Source organism: Aythya ferina, assembly GCF_964211825.1.
Source record: "Aythya ferina genome assembly, chromosome: 9".
NCBI classification, from domain to species: Eukaryota; Metazoa; Chordata; class Aves; order Anseriformes; family Anatidae; genus Aythya; species Aythya ferina.
Genome location: NC_140305.1, coordinates 10,300,599 through 10,316,783, shown reverse-complemented (window position 1 = coordinate 10,316,783; position 16,185 = coordinate 10,300,599). Strand labels below are relative to the sequence as shown.

At 39.8% G+C, this 16,185-nt stretch overlaps 1 protein-coding gene across 16 annotated transcripts in view; it reads left to right on the top strand.

The window, feature by feature from the left end:
- Positions 1-16,185, top strand: part of OTOS (otospiralin) — a 455,029-nt gene that overhangs the window by 337,925 nt on the left and 100,919 nt on the right. For all 16 annotated transcript variants that reach the window (XR_014696049.1, XR_014696050.1, XR_014696051.1 and 13 more), the window contains one exon: positions 1,302-1,390. The gene's annotated coding sequence lies outside the window, so the exon portion shown is untranslated. The remainder of the gene's footprint in view (positions 1-1,301; positions 1,391-16,185) is intronic.

Genomic DNA, 16,185 nt, shown 5'->3' with positions numbered 1-16,185 from the left:
ATCTGCAAGGATTCCACAGAAAACATGGGATGAAAATGGACTTTCAATTCTTCTGAAATTTTTAGTAGCAAAATGATTTTTCTGACCACCTTTATTTCAGTACTTGGCCAGGTAAAATGGAGAAGATACTAACCACTGTGCTGTGTGCAGCTGCTAGAACTTTGTGCTGGATCCTCAGGGTCTGGGCCATCTCTGCTTTACTTTTATGGCTCCAGAGCTGCGTACTGTGGCAAACAGGTGCACATCTGCCAAACAGGGAGGGTGAGAAGGAATCTGTGCTCCAAGCAATATGTTGCCTTTTGGCACCTCTGCACCTCCTCCTACACGAATCTTTTGGCAAAGTCACAAACCTAGCAGTCAGTTGCATATTTACAATTAGCTGAATGCCCAAATAATAATAATGATTGTCTTCTTTCATACTTTTTCATGAATAAGTGATTTTTATGGAATGCAATTTGATATTAAGATGTGTTCTTCTAACTGACTTTTTAATCTGAATGTTAAGATTGCAAAGTCTGGTAGTGAGCTGAAAAATATTACTGAAGTAGATCCCAGTGTAGAGGACAGCCTGGAGCATGCTGATGACAAAGTGCACAGGGAGTCCTTGTCTGATACACGAAACCTTTGCACACAAGGGAGTGCTTTACCTTGTGTACAATTCCAAATGGTTTTTACAGCTTTTTTTGATGAGGAAACAGGCTGTGCCATTTACAGCACACAGAAAGGGACAAAAGCTCTGCAGCAGACCATTAAAACATTAATGTTGAAAGCTGTCAAGATATTTTGTTATATCGTGCATAAGTTTTCTGGTTGGTCACCAGTTTCTATCTTCTGCATGTCTGTCTCGGTGCATTAGGTGCCAGAGCAAAGCTTGGTGCAGTGGCTTTGACTGCACGCTGAGCTGACTGACCTTGCTGGTCCTGCAAAACCTACTTGCTGCTCATTTTAGTTGCCTGATCAGCATGTTGGCTTTGTTCCACATGAAATGGGGGTTGGAGGGCGAGAGGAGCATAGCCTTGTTCAGGAGATTAGGTTGGCAAAAGGGCATGACAGTCTCCTACATGTTAGAGCTGGGTTCCCAGTCTTTCTTGGCATTGTCATCTCTGGAGACGTGCAGCAGGTACAGGTACAGCAGAGACCTCACTGAGCCTTTCTTCACAGACACGACACTTGGAAAGCCAGGACCCATCCCTTTGCATTTCCTTAATTCCATTGCTTTTTTTTTTTTTTTTTAATTGCCTACAGCATTTTTTAACCTGTACAACGCATTCAAGGCATATTTGTTTTTGTTTCATTCACAGATGATTGAGAAAAAAGATGCCCACTGTGGAGCTGTTGTCTTATCCAAGAGCAGGAACCACCAGTGATACGCTGTGTAGTACAGATAGAGGTAAGCCCTTCAGCACCCTGGTATTTCCTACAAAATCTCTTCATTTTATCTTGAATTCATCATTCCACTTTGTGGAATCTCTTTCACAGAATTTATTTTTACAACCTTTCCTGCACAGAATTTGCTGAGAGATGGTTATTTCATTCTGAGAGGAATATAGAGTAGATAAAATTTCTTCCTTCTAGCTGTATAGTGCTTTAGTTAAGAATCTGATGGTGTTTTCCTTATAAGCCTCTGGTTTCAAGGTTTTATATAATGTCCTGAAAAGCTTTGGCTTAAAAAGTCATTTGGAAGAGATGTATGTGTATGTTACCTTTCTAAAATCACTGAGGCATTTTGCAAGTTATGTGTGATCCAAAAAAAAAAATAAAAAAAATCAGGTTTTTGTGTACCTTTTTATTTGTTCCTAATGACTTTAAACTTTTAGAAATGTTAATGCTAAGACCCATGTGCTTAGATTTAGGCATCTTGATGGCTAAGAAACCTTTATGTCTTTAGCTCAGTATTTGCTTCCCAACTGTAAGTAATATCAGAGATCTCTGTCCCTGAAGGCGCATCCACATTTACTCTTTGTTTATAATGTTTACTTTCTTTGGACATCTTACTTTCTTTGGACATCTTTCAGTTTCACTACTTGTTTACAGAGTAACGATTGGCAGATTAAAAATTGCCAATCAAAGGAGTAAATCATGATAGAAAGAAATGCAATGTAACAGTGTATTACTTTGTTCAGTGTCATGCTCATGGCATGTATTTTAAGAAAACTGAGTTTAAATCTTGTAGCATGGTCAGATTAGACGTTAAGGTGTTAATGCATATGCTTGAGGATGCAAGCATCAACCTACAGCCTTCCAGAATTGAAAACATTTTTGTCTTTAAGCTGCATACCACTGGGGACTCCGTAACTTAATGTAGTGAGAGCCATGTGAGGGAATTTTTGAAGTGTACACTAAACTACTTCGGACTGTCTCTCCTGTCTGATACATTTACACAAGAAACAATTCTCCTTGTCAACCCTGGGGTGTTACATAGAAAATGGGGCAAAAGTTTTTTTCTGCAGCAGCTGCCCAGCAGAGCTAGTACTGGTATGGATATCACCACATCAGCCTTTCACTGTTCTGGGTACATCTAATGTACCCAGAATTCTGGGTACAGAATTTGAATTCTAAGAGTTTAAAATAAATTCTGACATTTTTAAGGTATATCAAAAGTGATTCCTGGTTTTGAAGAAGTAACAGTGAAACTAAAAAAGAGAAAATAAAGATAGATAAAGCAAAGTGATAATGCATAAGGTCGGTTTCTGATTCACTTTGATTCCTGCACATTAACATATTATCTGCTAGTCGACATTTATAGATCGGACTTAATTTATATCTGTTCTTTTACACAACTTAAGGCAAACCACCTGATGCAGAGAAAATATTCTAGTGACTTAGAACAGTTTTGTAGCAGGTCCTTCCACATGTTTGGATTTGAATATATGTAATGGGAATATGTAATATAAGCTTCATGCATATATTAAGTTGTACCAAGCTGGATGTTCTAAACCTAAGACCAGAGAAATATTTTTCAAAAGAACTCTGTGATATTACTTTGATCTCTTCCTTTTGAACAGAAAAGATAAACTAAAGATTGGGTGCACAGTCTGATTTCAAAAAATAAAATGAAAGAAGAAGAAAAAAGGAATAGAAATTCAGATTGTAAAATTCTGACTGTGTTTTGAGGAAGACTCATTCATATGCTTATGCTCTTTTCACGTCTTGGTACCGTTACCTGCTAGTGCTTCTCATGAATTAAATAGTACTTCCCCCTCCTACTAAACTTAAGTTTTAAACTCATTCAGGAAAGCAATGATGAATTTGATGGCTGAAAAACGTTGATAGACAGAAATGAAAATAAATCTAGGTCCATTTTTAAAAATCATACCTAGAAAACACAAGCTCCATTTAGTTCCATATGTCCCTGTAGAAAACTAATGCAGTGCTACCAGGATGATGAATAGGCTTTAATGGCATTACAGAGCTCTGAAAAAGTCTTCCAAGTTCCTATCATGAATAAAATTAAGAGAGTCCTTTGGTACCCTGTTTAATTGTGTTCTAAATATTACCAAACAAATTAAAGTATTCACAGTGTAGTTTTTAAGCTAAGATATTTATGAACCATGTGTTCTCTCTGCAAAATTAATTCGGGCGCTTTAGTGGTTGTTGTTTCTGTCTATATACAATTTCTGCTTTTATCTATATGAGAAACAGTCTTAAATGATTTTGATATATAAGTCTAAGACAACTGATCACTGGTGAGTGATGGTAGGTGCTTTGAACAATGGCCTTGATCTGAAAAGTTTGTATAGAATTGTTTCTCTTGTTGGTTGGTTGCATGTGTCTTCTCTTCAGAAAAGAGAAGGCAGCGTAGCCTGTATAAAAAAAAAAAAAATGGAGGCCAGTGGTGTCAGAAAGTTGAACTAGAAAAGTGGTTAATAATGACCTTGTTTAACTTTGATTTTGAACCTGCAGTGTGCTTAGAGCTATACTTGGAAAATCATCCATGTTGCTCATGGGACAAAATTATATCATTGAAAATGTTTTCTAAGCCCTTATGGGACCTCCTCATTTTCTCTTGTGATAATTGATAAAATCTGGCTGAATGACAGTTTGGGCATAGATATGTGCTTGCATTTAATACTGTCATTTAGAGCCAAGGCTGGTGGGGTCTCTTTCCCTGTTCCTATTGTTGTATAAGAGTAAACGCACATCAGAATTGTGTTTAAAAATGTATAAATTTTACATTTGCTTTCTTTGAGTTGGGTGGTGTCCAAGTTTATAATTTGTGTATCTGTGCTGGTCCTAATTAAGCCCTGCTGTATGATGAATGTCTGAGTTTTTTTAATTTAACCTGTATCAATGCTGGAAATACTGCATTGCTTGTTCCATATTATTGAGACAGTTTTTAGCAGCACATACTTTTTTTTCTTTCCTCCAAGTCAGCAAGCTAATGTTAAGAAAGGACCTAAGGTTGGCATTCTGGTGTTAAAGCATTATTTTCATTGAGTATTAAATACAGTGGTTCATGAGTCTTCGGTTTCCCCGATGCCTTTTGTGTTAGAGATGCCAATTAGAATTTGAAGTCAAGGCTAGACTCTTCCCACATGCCTGTTTCTCAGCTCCCGTGTGTCAGTGCAGGTTCATCAGACTGTAGTCTATAAAGAAATTATTAAGCTTGGTGGGTTTCTTTGTGGGTCTGTTTGTTGTTTATTTTTTTGTTTTGTTTTGGTTTGGTTTTGGTGGCTATTGTCCTAATTTGACCCTAGAAAGGCAAGGTCTGGAATTCTCTCCAAATCATCCGGATGCAGTAGCTGAACCTGACCAGTGCACATCAGTCTCAAAAATATTAAGTATGTGAAGAATCAGAACAAAGAAGTCTTCTTGAAGACAAGGAAATGGTGTCCAAAGAACTGAAGTTGAGGCACACTTATGCCATTTGGAGTTCTTAAAAGTGTAGCAAAGCCATGATGCTATTATTGTATCAAAAAGGAAGGTTTGTGAGTGATACTAAATCTGTAATTGACAAACTGTAGTATCAAGTAACTGACAACCTATAAATAATTCAGTAGGCTGCCAGATTTCACAGAATTAAAATATGCTTTATATCAACTCTTAAACTATCTCATCAACATGCAAACCAGACACTAAAAAAATACATGTATAGTGTATCAAATATAATAATCCTTGTACTCACTTGACAAACTGAAATCTTCAGACATACACTTTACTAATGTTTTTCTTTCAGGAAAGAATGCAGTGGCAATATTGTCAGTGCTGAGGTTTTTTACTTGGTCCTTGTTTTGTAATCTGGAGTGTCAAGGCCAATGATTTAAGCAGAATACTTGTGTTACAGTTCCTTATTTAATAATTAAATTAAAAGTTTATTTTACATTTATTTGTGAAGGGTATGAAGGGTATCACAAAGGATGTTTTATAGTCAGAGATTACAATCTTTCTTCCTTTTTCAAATGTTCTTCATCATCTAATGTTTCTTTCTCACTGTGAAGAAAGGCTAAGAATGACATTAAGTAATATGACTCACTCAGTCTTTTTTATATATAAAAAAAAAAAGGCACTTAATTCCCTTATAGTTTTAGGCAGTACATTTTAGCCCCTTCCTAACACCAGTCTTAAATGCTGTTTTGAACTCTTACTTTAAGGTTTATGTCATATGTAGTCAACAGAAAACAAGTTTAGAGTTGTCTAGTGATGTATTAAAAAACACAGAAGTCCAGGAGCTGGGGCAGTCATCTTCCCTTGCCCAGGATGGGAGTCTTACAGGAGTTGAGGATTTCTTCCAAGAAAACATCTTGCGAATAAAGATAGGGGAGCTAGCCAACTGGCTTAACAGTGAACTCAATACCTTAGCATCAAACCTCTTCTGCAGAAGGTTGTACAGAAATTGTTGCTTGCGTGATGGAATGTGGAAAGATGCTGGCATGAGGAAGGCCAAGTAGAACGGTGGGTAGAAAGAAAACTGCTTTGCTCAAGATAAAGGGCTTATCCATTGAATTGCTGGGTACCTTCCTCTCATGGGGAGTAAGTGAATGCTGCACGTTTCATATGGCATCATGCTCATATTGGTGTTCAGAGCCTGGAAGAGTGGTTTGTGTGTTTCTGTCCTTTTCTGCATCATTAAAGCAATCTTTTGTAAGATCAAGTAGAAATATGGGGGCAGATTTCACATTAGCTGAGAATCTGGCCTGTCACTTTCTAATGAATTCCTGGAAAATATCGATGGGATTCCAGCAAAAATAGCAATAGAACTGATAAATAGAGTCCAGCGAAAGAGAGATTGAATGGGATGAAAAGCGTAGCCATTCACAGTGTTTTACTCATTTTGTCAGAGTGAGATAGAAACTATCTTGTTTTAGGGATATAATGGACAGATTTTGCTTATGCTCTCAGCTTATGAGGTCTGGAATTTTTGCATATAACGTGCCATGTACTTGAGAAGGAAGAAGAGTCCTGTAGCGCAACATCTGCTCAGTGAGTGGTATTGCTTCTGAGTGGGAGTTTCTTGGCTGTATATTGATGGTGGTCAGCAGTTCCTGTACTGGTCTTGCTTGAGGTGATATGTGTTACGGCAGAAATAACTGAGGAGCTCCTTATGACCCTGGCAAGGATCCAGATGAATAAGAAAAGATTTTCAAGAAGTAGTAACAGTAAGTTCACAAATAGGACTTGCCTGCAATGTGTGTCATCTATATAGTAAGCAAGACTTCAACATAATTGAACAAAACTTAAAGATTTTGTGAAGTTGCGTCCTGCTACTATACAACACAACAAACAGAAGGATGCCACCCACAGCCATTCTGTCTCCAATTCCGTTAACTGTGGAGTCTCTAGTCTTGACCGTGTGGTCACTGTTGAGCATTGTTTTGCAATTCAGGCCAGAGATCAGCCATCTGTGTTCCAAGTAGGTCTGGTTTGTGGCTGCACCAACTGGGCCAAGGATCATAGGTTTTATCAAGTATATAATGCAAGCTTTGTTTTCAAGTCAAGGGTGGTAGTAAATCCCCCGGTAAACTGCACAGAATGCACCAGAAAACATAACAGTAGATTCATGATTGCATCCAAATTCTGTGACCAGGCCCTAAAATACCAGCAAAGTCTTCCTGGTAGGTAAGGGTTTCACAGGAATCACAATGAGGTATTTCAGCCTCGTGTTTATTGCCAAGGCTCCCTGGGACGTTCAGGAATGACAGGTTGCTGCCTATCACTTCTTAGAAAGGAATCGTGGTTTCCATGGCAATGGGAAATGTATAATGTAGAGAAGACCGTAGGGCACTTCGGCGTATCTGATGGTTGTGTAATTTTTTGTCTAGTCACAACTAAATTTCACAGGTAGAATGCAAAAGGTAATCTGTGGCCCCAGTTTTTGATTGTTTGATGAATGAAAGACCTTTCCAAGTTGTGGTTGGGTAGTGGCTCAGTAAGTATCTCAATGCCAAGATGCCTTCTGATCCTTTGAAGTTTGCAGTGAGCACTGGTGAAATACTTGTATGTATTGTCCTAGCTGTTTGCTCTGCTATTATGGTAGAGGGTGCCTTGAAAGGCAAACCCCTTATGGGTGAGGCAAGAGGGACTTTATTCCCTCTAAGTGGCTACTTCTGACATTGCAGAGATTTCTTTCTATGCACTTTCTTTACTCAATGGAAGTCTGTTATGTTGGACTTCTATAGCATCTTCATGTTTCTGCCGTTTGTTATTTCTGTCAGGATCCCTCTGAATGGCAGCGATGCAACTTTTCCAAAGTCAGGTGAGAAACTTACACTGATCTTACTGAGAATTTCTAGCTGGAAGGGATGCTTTCAGTTAGCATTTAAGATCCAAGAACAGTTCAATTTTCTTTTTTCTCCTAGGGTACAAAAAAAATTGATTTTTTCTTTGTTTAATAGTGGCAAAGTAAATTGCCTTCCCAGTTTCCTTGCTTTTAACTTACTGTGTTATATTTAAAGTAGAGGGTTAAGAGGGGAAAATATCTGTGGAGATTTTGCAGTTCCATAAATCACGAAAATGAAACTGGTGGGCTTGAATGAAATCCAAGCAAGCAACAGCTTTCTGGTAATGTGTAACGTGATTACCTGCAAGCTCAGAGCTTAATTTTATTTCTCCTAAGCATTCATCTGGGCAGGCAACAGTTTTGAATTAGTGTCTGTGGAGCACTTCTGGATTTTCTGTTGCTGAAATAATTTTTCCTTACCACCATAGCACGTTCACTGAAATCTACCTCAAAGGCAGCTTCTCAGAATTGGATAAGCACATATAATAAAACCTGTGGCCCGCTTCTTCCCTTCTCTTAGACTCTCTCAAAATGGTTTGTATCAGGTATTTCCAAGGGAGCTGAGAGCAGGGATCCTCACATCTCTCAGCTGTGAGGGGATGGGTCAGACTGGCAGATGAGAGCACTAAATGCAACTGTAGATGGGCACCTGCCTCTGCTTCCTGTTAAGTTTTCATGTTTTAAAGTTTAGCACTTGTTTTCGAAACAAATTTGTGTGGGTTATAGGCTGTTAGAGTTGCATCTTCTATGCTGTGGGAACTACAAACACTGATATTGCACACACACGCACACAAAAAGAAAGTAAAAGGTGCCAAAATTCCATAACCAGGTTTTCATTCATGCTTGTTGTGGTGGTTTTACTCAGGTGGGCAGCCGAGCTCCACCACAACCGCTCTCTCACTCCCCCTCTCCTCAAAGAGGGAGGGGGAGAAAATACAACACAGAGAACTCGAGGTTTGAGATAAGAAAGGTTTAATTAAAGGGAAAGGGAATGGGAGGAAAAAACAGAGACAAAAGAAGCAATCAGTCCGCGCGGAAGCACAGAGAGAGAAAAAATTATTCTCTACTTCCCATCAGCGAGCGGTGTTCGGCCACGTCCTGGGAAGCAGGGCCTCAAACGCGTAGTGGTTGTTCAGGAGGAACAGCCCCCTCCCCCACGAGAGCCCCCCCCTTTTATTGCTGAGTGTGACATCAGGTGTTATGGAATATCCCTTTGGTTGGTTTAGGTCAGCTGCCCCAGCAATGTCCCCTCCCCATCACTTGCCCACCCCCAGTCTGCTGGCTCTTGGGGGCTTGGAAGGAGTCCTGATGCTGTGCCAGCACTATGCAGCAATAGACACAACACTGGAGTGATACCAGTGCTGTTCCAGCTACGAGTGTAGAGTACAGCACTGTGCGGGCTGCTGCAAGGAAAAGGTGACTCCAGCTCAGACAGACCCAACACACTTGTCTAACATTATATTAACACACATGCTATTAATAAGATCAAGCCTGATTATCAATTTGAACAAATCAAAAACATTCTGCTCTGCCTTGGTCAGGCCTCACCTGGAGTACTGTGTCCAATTCTGGGCTTCCCAGTACAAAAAAGACAAGGATCTGCTGGAAAGAGTCCAGTGGAGGGCCACAAAGATGGTACGGGGCCTGGAGCATCTTCTCTACGTGGAAAGGCAGAGAGACTTTCTCAGATTTGAGAAAAGAAAACTGAGGGGAAATCTCATCAATGTTTACAAGTATCTTAAGTGTGGGAGACAGAGGGATTTGACCCACCTCTTTTCAGTGGTTTGTGGGGACAGGACAAGGGGCCACAAAATAGATCACAGAAGTTCCACACTAACATGCAAAAGAACTTAACTTCTTCACAGTGAGGCTGACAGAGCGCTGGGACAGGCTGCCCAGGGAGGTTGTGGAGTCTCTGGAGATATTCAAGGCCCATCTGGACACCTGCCTGGGCAACCTGCTGTAGGGAACCTGCTTTGGCAAGGGGGTTGGACCTGATGATCTCTCAAGATCCTTTCCAACCCCTACAGTTCTGTGATTCAAGTTCTTCTCTTTCCTGTTAATTTATTTTGTATATGTAGGGAAAAAAAAAAAAACACATCAGAAATACATTCTAAAAACCTCCAGTACAGGTCTGTGACTTCATTCAAGCGTGTTATCACTAGGCTGGGTTAGATTTCTTGAGCTCAGGGAAAAGTTCATTCAAGGAGGAGTGGCTAGAAATTTGTGGTAACATTTCTCAAATGTAGATCTTTGCAGCAGTATTTAGGTTGCATGCCAATGATCGTTACCATAGTGCACATCAATTATCCACTCATGTCTATCAAATGACCATTAAGAAATTTCTAAAAATTAGCAATCTGACAAAGGAGCAGTGGTTTGAGCTTGCCCTGCTCTCTACCTGTGGCTAGGTAGTACCGAGATTCAGTAGTGGTGAATGGGTTGGAACATGAATGACAGTATTTGGCCCTAAGTCTGCTGAGAGGATAGGAAAAAAGAGATGTGGAAAGCAGGTATGTGCATGTTAAGTGCTCAGGTGCACCCAAAAAACACAGGTAAAAATGTGCTGATCTTTCATACAGGAAAGTACTTCCATATATGTGAAAAGCATTTCTAAGGAGCCTCGTACTGTAAGGTTCTGCATTTGCTCTGTTCTCATGGTTAGTGAAGAGTGACAGGTTTGTGGTGGTGCTTTAATGTGCCATTTAATACCTTTTAACTTACTTCCCCTGGAGATATGAAAAGGGTTACACCTACAGAGCCTTGCCTCCCTTCTGTACCTGTTTATGTCCTCCTAGGGACCAAGGATCACTTGCTGCAAAAACCACTTGGTACTTTGATATCCGAGTCAGAAGTTTCTGAGTGGTCACCCATACAATGTGTAAATGCAGGAATATATCATCTGCTGCTGTTAAAATCTCACCAAATCTATTTTTATGGCTTGTTTTGAAGCACAGATTAAGTACCACATAGGTCCTTTTTTTTGGATTTCGTATCTATTCAATTTATTGTCTTTATGGCATTACCTAGGGCTTTTGGAGTTCCACAAAGTCTTGCCTTGCTCTCTGTGTCTGTGTTCCGTCCTGTTTCCTGCAGCAGGGAATTCTCGTAGTTTATCTATCCCAGGTGCAACTGCAGAGAAGCCTGAGAATCTGAGTTGCAGTATCAGTGTAATCTTCTAGTACTGCACGTGTAGGTATTTAATTCTGCATTTCAGATCAGTTCCTCACCTGAGCTGGATTTCCAGGAGTTTTCTCCCTTATAGGTGATACTTTCCAAATTCTGTGTGTTGACTCAAATGGGAGCAGAGTTAGGTCAAAAACTGCCCTATGGGAGCACAGAGTCAAACCATCATCTCGGCTGAAAATGCTGAGATGCTTTCTTGAATGTGTTCTGGAAGCAAATGGGCATTTTGACTCTCCTGGTTGAGAAAACTGTATTACTTGCAGAGTGAAGAGAACTGCACAGAGAATCTATTCTTACAGCAGCTCATTTGTACATGTACATCCTTGTGTTGTCAACGCTCCTTAAACTTGCTCATATGTGAAAGTTTCCGAACTAACAGTCAGTCATCACTAGTGGACTAAGACTGTGCTATGCAGCTTTCACAGTTTAAAAGTCCATTGAAATGGCTTTTCCTACAGCATCTTGAAGTATATAAAATGCTCTGTACTTGTAAGGTTCCTGTGTTCCTTCTGCAGTTGAATTTACAGGTTACAATGGCTTAAGGAGTACTTATGGCTGGAGCTATGCCGCTGCGATACCTGTTGACCTGATACATTTTCTGTGTAAATGACAGCTGCTTATGGTTAACTGCCTATACTCACTTAATAACTGAGAGAGGATTTATTACATCTGCCAGATGTAATGATGTGGTGACGAGAACATGGATAATAAAATGTTGCCATCAGAATCCTTTTTGGACTGAAGATGAGTTTCATTTTTCCATTACATGTGCTATTACTCATCTCTAGATGATGCTTCTACTGTTATTGTCACTGGCTGTGCATCACAGATTAATGGGGCATGCTAACCTTTCCAGTCTCATAAACTGAAACCTGACTCCTCCATATTTCTTGTGCACACTGCATTGTCATTAACATCACCACGATTAACATCGAGGAGCAGCCGCTGTTCTTTTCTCCCTGCTCAGAGTATCTGTGTGTCCAGTTGAAACAGCCATTCATTGCTTTGAGGAAGGGCCATGTGATGATTTCTGTGTAGTTTGCAAGGGCTGTGGGGAACCAACACGTAATGGGCTGGTTAAATAGCAGATAGACTTTGTTACATGATTACTTTGCTGTTTTTTTTGTGAACAGAGCAATTTTTTACATTAAAATTTACTTTTCATAACTTATCATTTTGACTCAATTGCTCCTTATCCTCTATGGGCATTCTGAGTGCAGATAATTTTAATTAAAAAAGCCGACAGATACCTAACATGAAAAATATGAAGGAATTATATTGTATTCCTTTTAAAACATAATAATTGCTCTGCTAATATTTTATACTGTAATGATAGTCTATACCAGACAGTTTTAAACTATTCTCCGTAGAGAAAAGGAAAGATTTTTGATGAGAGCAAAATTTGCTGCTGCTTCTAGGGTCTGAGATACGAATTCACTGAGAAAAAAATACTATTGACTTCAAGCACTTTGGATTGGACTCACATGAATAAATTTAGGAAAGCATGTGAAGTACATGATTAACCTGTAGGATGTGCTCAGGTCACTCTCCTCAACAAAGCATGTAAGCACTTGCCTAAATTTGAATATATGATTAGGTGCCTATACTATTTACTGAAGAAAGACCAAAGCACTACTACTTTTAGCTAAAGTTATCTACCTAGTGCTGTCTCCTTGGACTTTGTGCAAAATTCCAAAATGTCATCTTTTGCTTTCAGTCTTTATTGGATTTCTAATGCAGTGACAATTTAAGAGAGCACGAAGACACAACAGTAAGAAAATTTTAATCAAAACTATTGAAGTGACATTAGTCACTTAGTTTTGTGACATTTGGGCATTCACTTAGTAGAGTTTTAAACATTTGCTAGTTAAATGTTTCCAGTTACTGGAAGGCAAATATAATAATTAAGTATTATTTCCCCTTGCTTTTCAAGGACCAGAATTCATTTAGAGTTCTGGAGATGATTCTATGATTGTAAACGCAAAAAAGAATGATGGGTTTATACTTGAAGAGACCTCCCAGATCATTGTGGCACAGTTTGATCTAAGCTGTCTGTAGTAAACACGACAGCTGTAGTCTGATCCAGGATACATCCCACTTCTAACACATAAGTTAAGTTTGAGTGTTTTTATCAAGACAGCACTTCTGGCAATAATATTTCAGATGGGTTCAGACACCAACCTGAAGGTTGATGTGGAGCAGCACAGTTTCACCTTTGTTTTCTTGATAAGCAAACAGGAAGAAGAACCTGCAGCTGGATGTGGACTTGTTAAAGAAGAAAAAGTCACTTGCTTTCTAACTCTTCCACCCCCTGGTAATGCCTGCGGTTCTGGCTGTGCACGCAGCCTCTGTGTGATGCTCCCTGATGTCCTTCCTACAGCACAGATCTAACTTTCGTGAGTCAAAGCAAGGTGTGTGCGCTTTTTTGCTGGAGGAGAAGGCAGCCATGCTGTAGTACATTCATTCACCATGGGTATCCTCTCCAGCATTTTATTTGCATTTGCCTGCTGTAGACAGAATTTGCATCTGTTCCAGAGGTACCATGCTGTGTATAAAGTATTCAGCAGACAGATGTTTGTAATAATTAGCAGATTTTGACTGCTATCCGTTAGGCTCACAGCAGGCAAGATATCTAACACTGATGTTCAATAGCTCACTAAGCTTGCTGTAATGGCCCCTGCTGAGAAAACCTCTGTAGTCTGTTCATCAGGTAAAACAGGACAGCAGTCCTACAGCCAGCACTCTGTTGCCAGCTATCACAAGGAGGACTGTGTCCCTTGATTACAAAGAGCAAGTTCTGCCCGGTTCTGGGCTGTCCTTTCCCTAGTCCCAGTTAACCAGGTTGGCTTCGCATTGCTGATACCAGTGCGTAAATCTTAGAAAATGGACTAGGACGGGATATAACTTGACCCTCTCATCAAGTCTGGGTTGCACTGAGTGAGCCACTGGTGTACTAACACTCATGTAACAAAAAAGGGCTCATTTAATTCTGAGTGGAAAGCTTCAGTCATGTAATTTCACAGCACTATCACCATTGTGATACGCAGCATACATAATGTTCGTATTTTGATAAAAGGCATGAGGAGCTCTAAATGTTTCTCAGTAACTTTTACTCACCCCCGCTTGTAGAAAATGAAAATTAAAGAATTATGTGTTGATCCCTTTGGTGGCTATCCAACTATAGTTCTCCGAGAGGAAATTCCACAGCACCACTACTATAAAAAGTAATACAAATCCAAAAGTATTGTACAAATTTGCAGGTATTTCTACAGCTCTCTTTTTGTAGGATTTAAAAAAAAAAAGGGGGGGGGGGCAAATCTCATCCCCAGAATATCATTATTATACTCCTCTTTTCCCTCTACCACAATTCACATAAGAATTTATCAGCTAAAAATCATAGGTTGCTAGGTTGAAAGGCCTTTATGTTAGTCCAGGATCTTAATGTTATTTCTACCACAAAATCCTGGTGTTTATTCTTTATCAGTTATTAAAAGAACAACCAGTAAGTTTGTATCTAGCCAAAAGAACATACAGATTTATAATATCTAGAGATTTTAGGGCCTTCTCTATTGTCACCTGCTAATACAGAATTACCTTGTGTGTGCAGTGCATGGGAACCGTTGAAGAGATCCCTCAGGCTCTTTCTGAAGGACACAGATTTGCAAGTGACTGTTTTTGGTGCAGAAACTCTTGTCTTTCAGACCTGAAATTAAATAAAAGCCTGAAAAACTTATTTGTTTGATTTTGCTATGTTAATTTCAATTGTTTATCTGTGAGACCAGCCTGGAGGAGAGAGAGGAAAAACGTAAGAAGTTTGACAAAACAGATTTAAATATGACTTCATATTTGGATGGATTTTTTTTTCCCCTAGAAGATTTTTTTTCTGTTGCCTTTAATTACATCTCTATGGGTTCATTTGCTTGGCAAGCTTTGAAAGAGAAAGAGTGAGGAGCATTTCCATGCCAAGATGGTTTCTCCACATTCTTACTAATCCATACTTCAGAGTAGCTTTATTGGTAATTGCTTTATGTATGTTGGCAGTGCTTGATAGCTTTCAGCTGGGCTTGTATACAATCAAATACATTTCCATAATCTACAGAACATTGTTCTCTTAGATCTTGTTTGTTCTTCTTTTCCAAAGTAACTTTTTTCAAACATTGCGATACTTGATGTTAGATGTACCACTGTAATCAAATGTATGTGTAGCTAAGGTGGTACTTAGAAGAGTAAACCCCATGCCTGTACCGTGCTTCTTAGGAATTAGATAAAGCTCAACTTCTGGGACAAAACTCCGAAGAAACCAATTACACAGGGGAAATCATCATGAAGATATTTTGTGCTTATGAATGTTATCCTTATAAAATGGCATTTGATTAGTATTTTTTCTTGATCCAGTAACAAAATGTTATGTCAGTGAATCATGTTATCAGATATTTCACCTTCACTGATGGCAAGTTGCTTAGAAGTGCTGTGGTAAAAAGTGCTGTGGCACACAGCAATTGTATAATTTCCCATTACCTCCATAGAATCAGAGTGGCTCAGGTTGGAAGGGGCCTCAAGAATAATCTAGTTCCACCCCCCTGCTATAGGCAGGGACACCACCCACTAAATCAGGTTGCTCAGGGCCTCATCTAACGTGGTCTTCAGGGATGGGCATCCCCAACCTCTCTAGGCAACCTGTTCCAGTGCCTCACTACCCTCTGAGTGAAGAATTTCCTCCTAACTTCTTATTTAAATCTCCTGTTTCAGTCAGCTTCTTTCAGTACTCTAAATATTCTGCAGCTCAGCAGGAGGAGGTGGCAGGATGCTCTTTGCCTCTGCTGGCCGTGTTGGTCTGGGGATAACATTTGTCTTCTTTGCTGGTTAGGCCATGACCATTATAGGTTTTACTGGATAAAGCCAGCAATGCAAAGCTGCAGTAAGCAGACAAGTGTAGATTTGGGATTTGAAAATCCATGAAAGAAAAAACCTGAAGGAAGCCACTAATCTTTCTGTATGTAAAGATTCTGAGTGTTAGCAGATAAATAGAGCACTGCTTGACTGGGCTGGGGATAAAATGTCCTAAACTTACAGCAGGGGAGAGCTAGGACAAAGCATTGAGCAGGAGAGCTGCGCACTGAAATAGCGTGCATAGGAAAGCAGTGGAGTCTTCAGACAACAGAGAGTTGTCCTGACTCTGCTTGCGTGACACTGCTGCGTCCTGTGTGACACAGCGTGACACTGCTCCGTGCCTCTGCCACCGCTGTGCTGCTGGCTGCTGCCATGATGCAGTGCTAAGCACC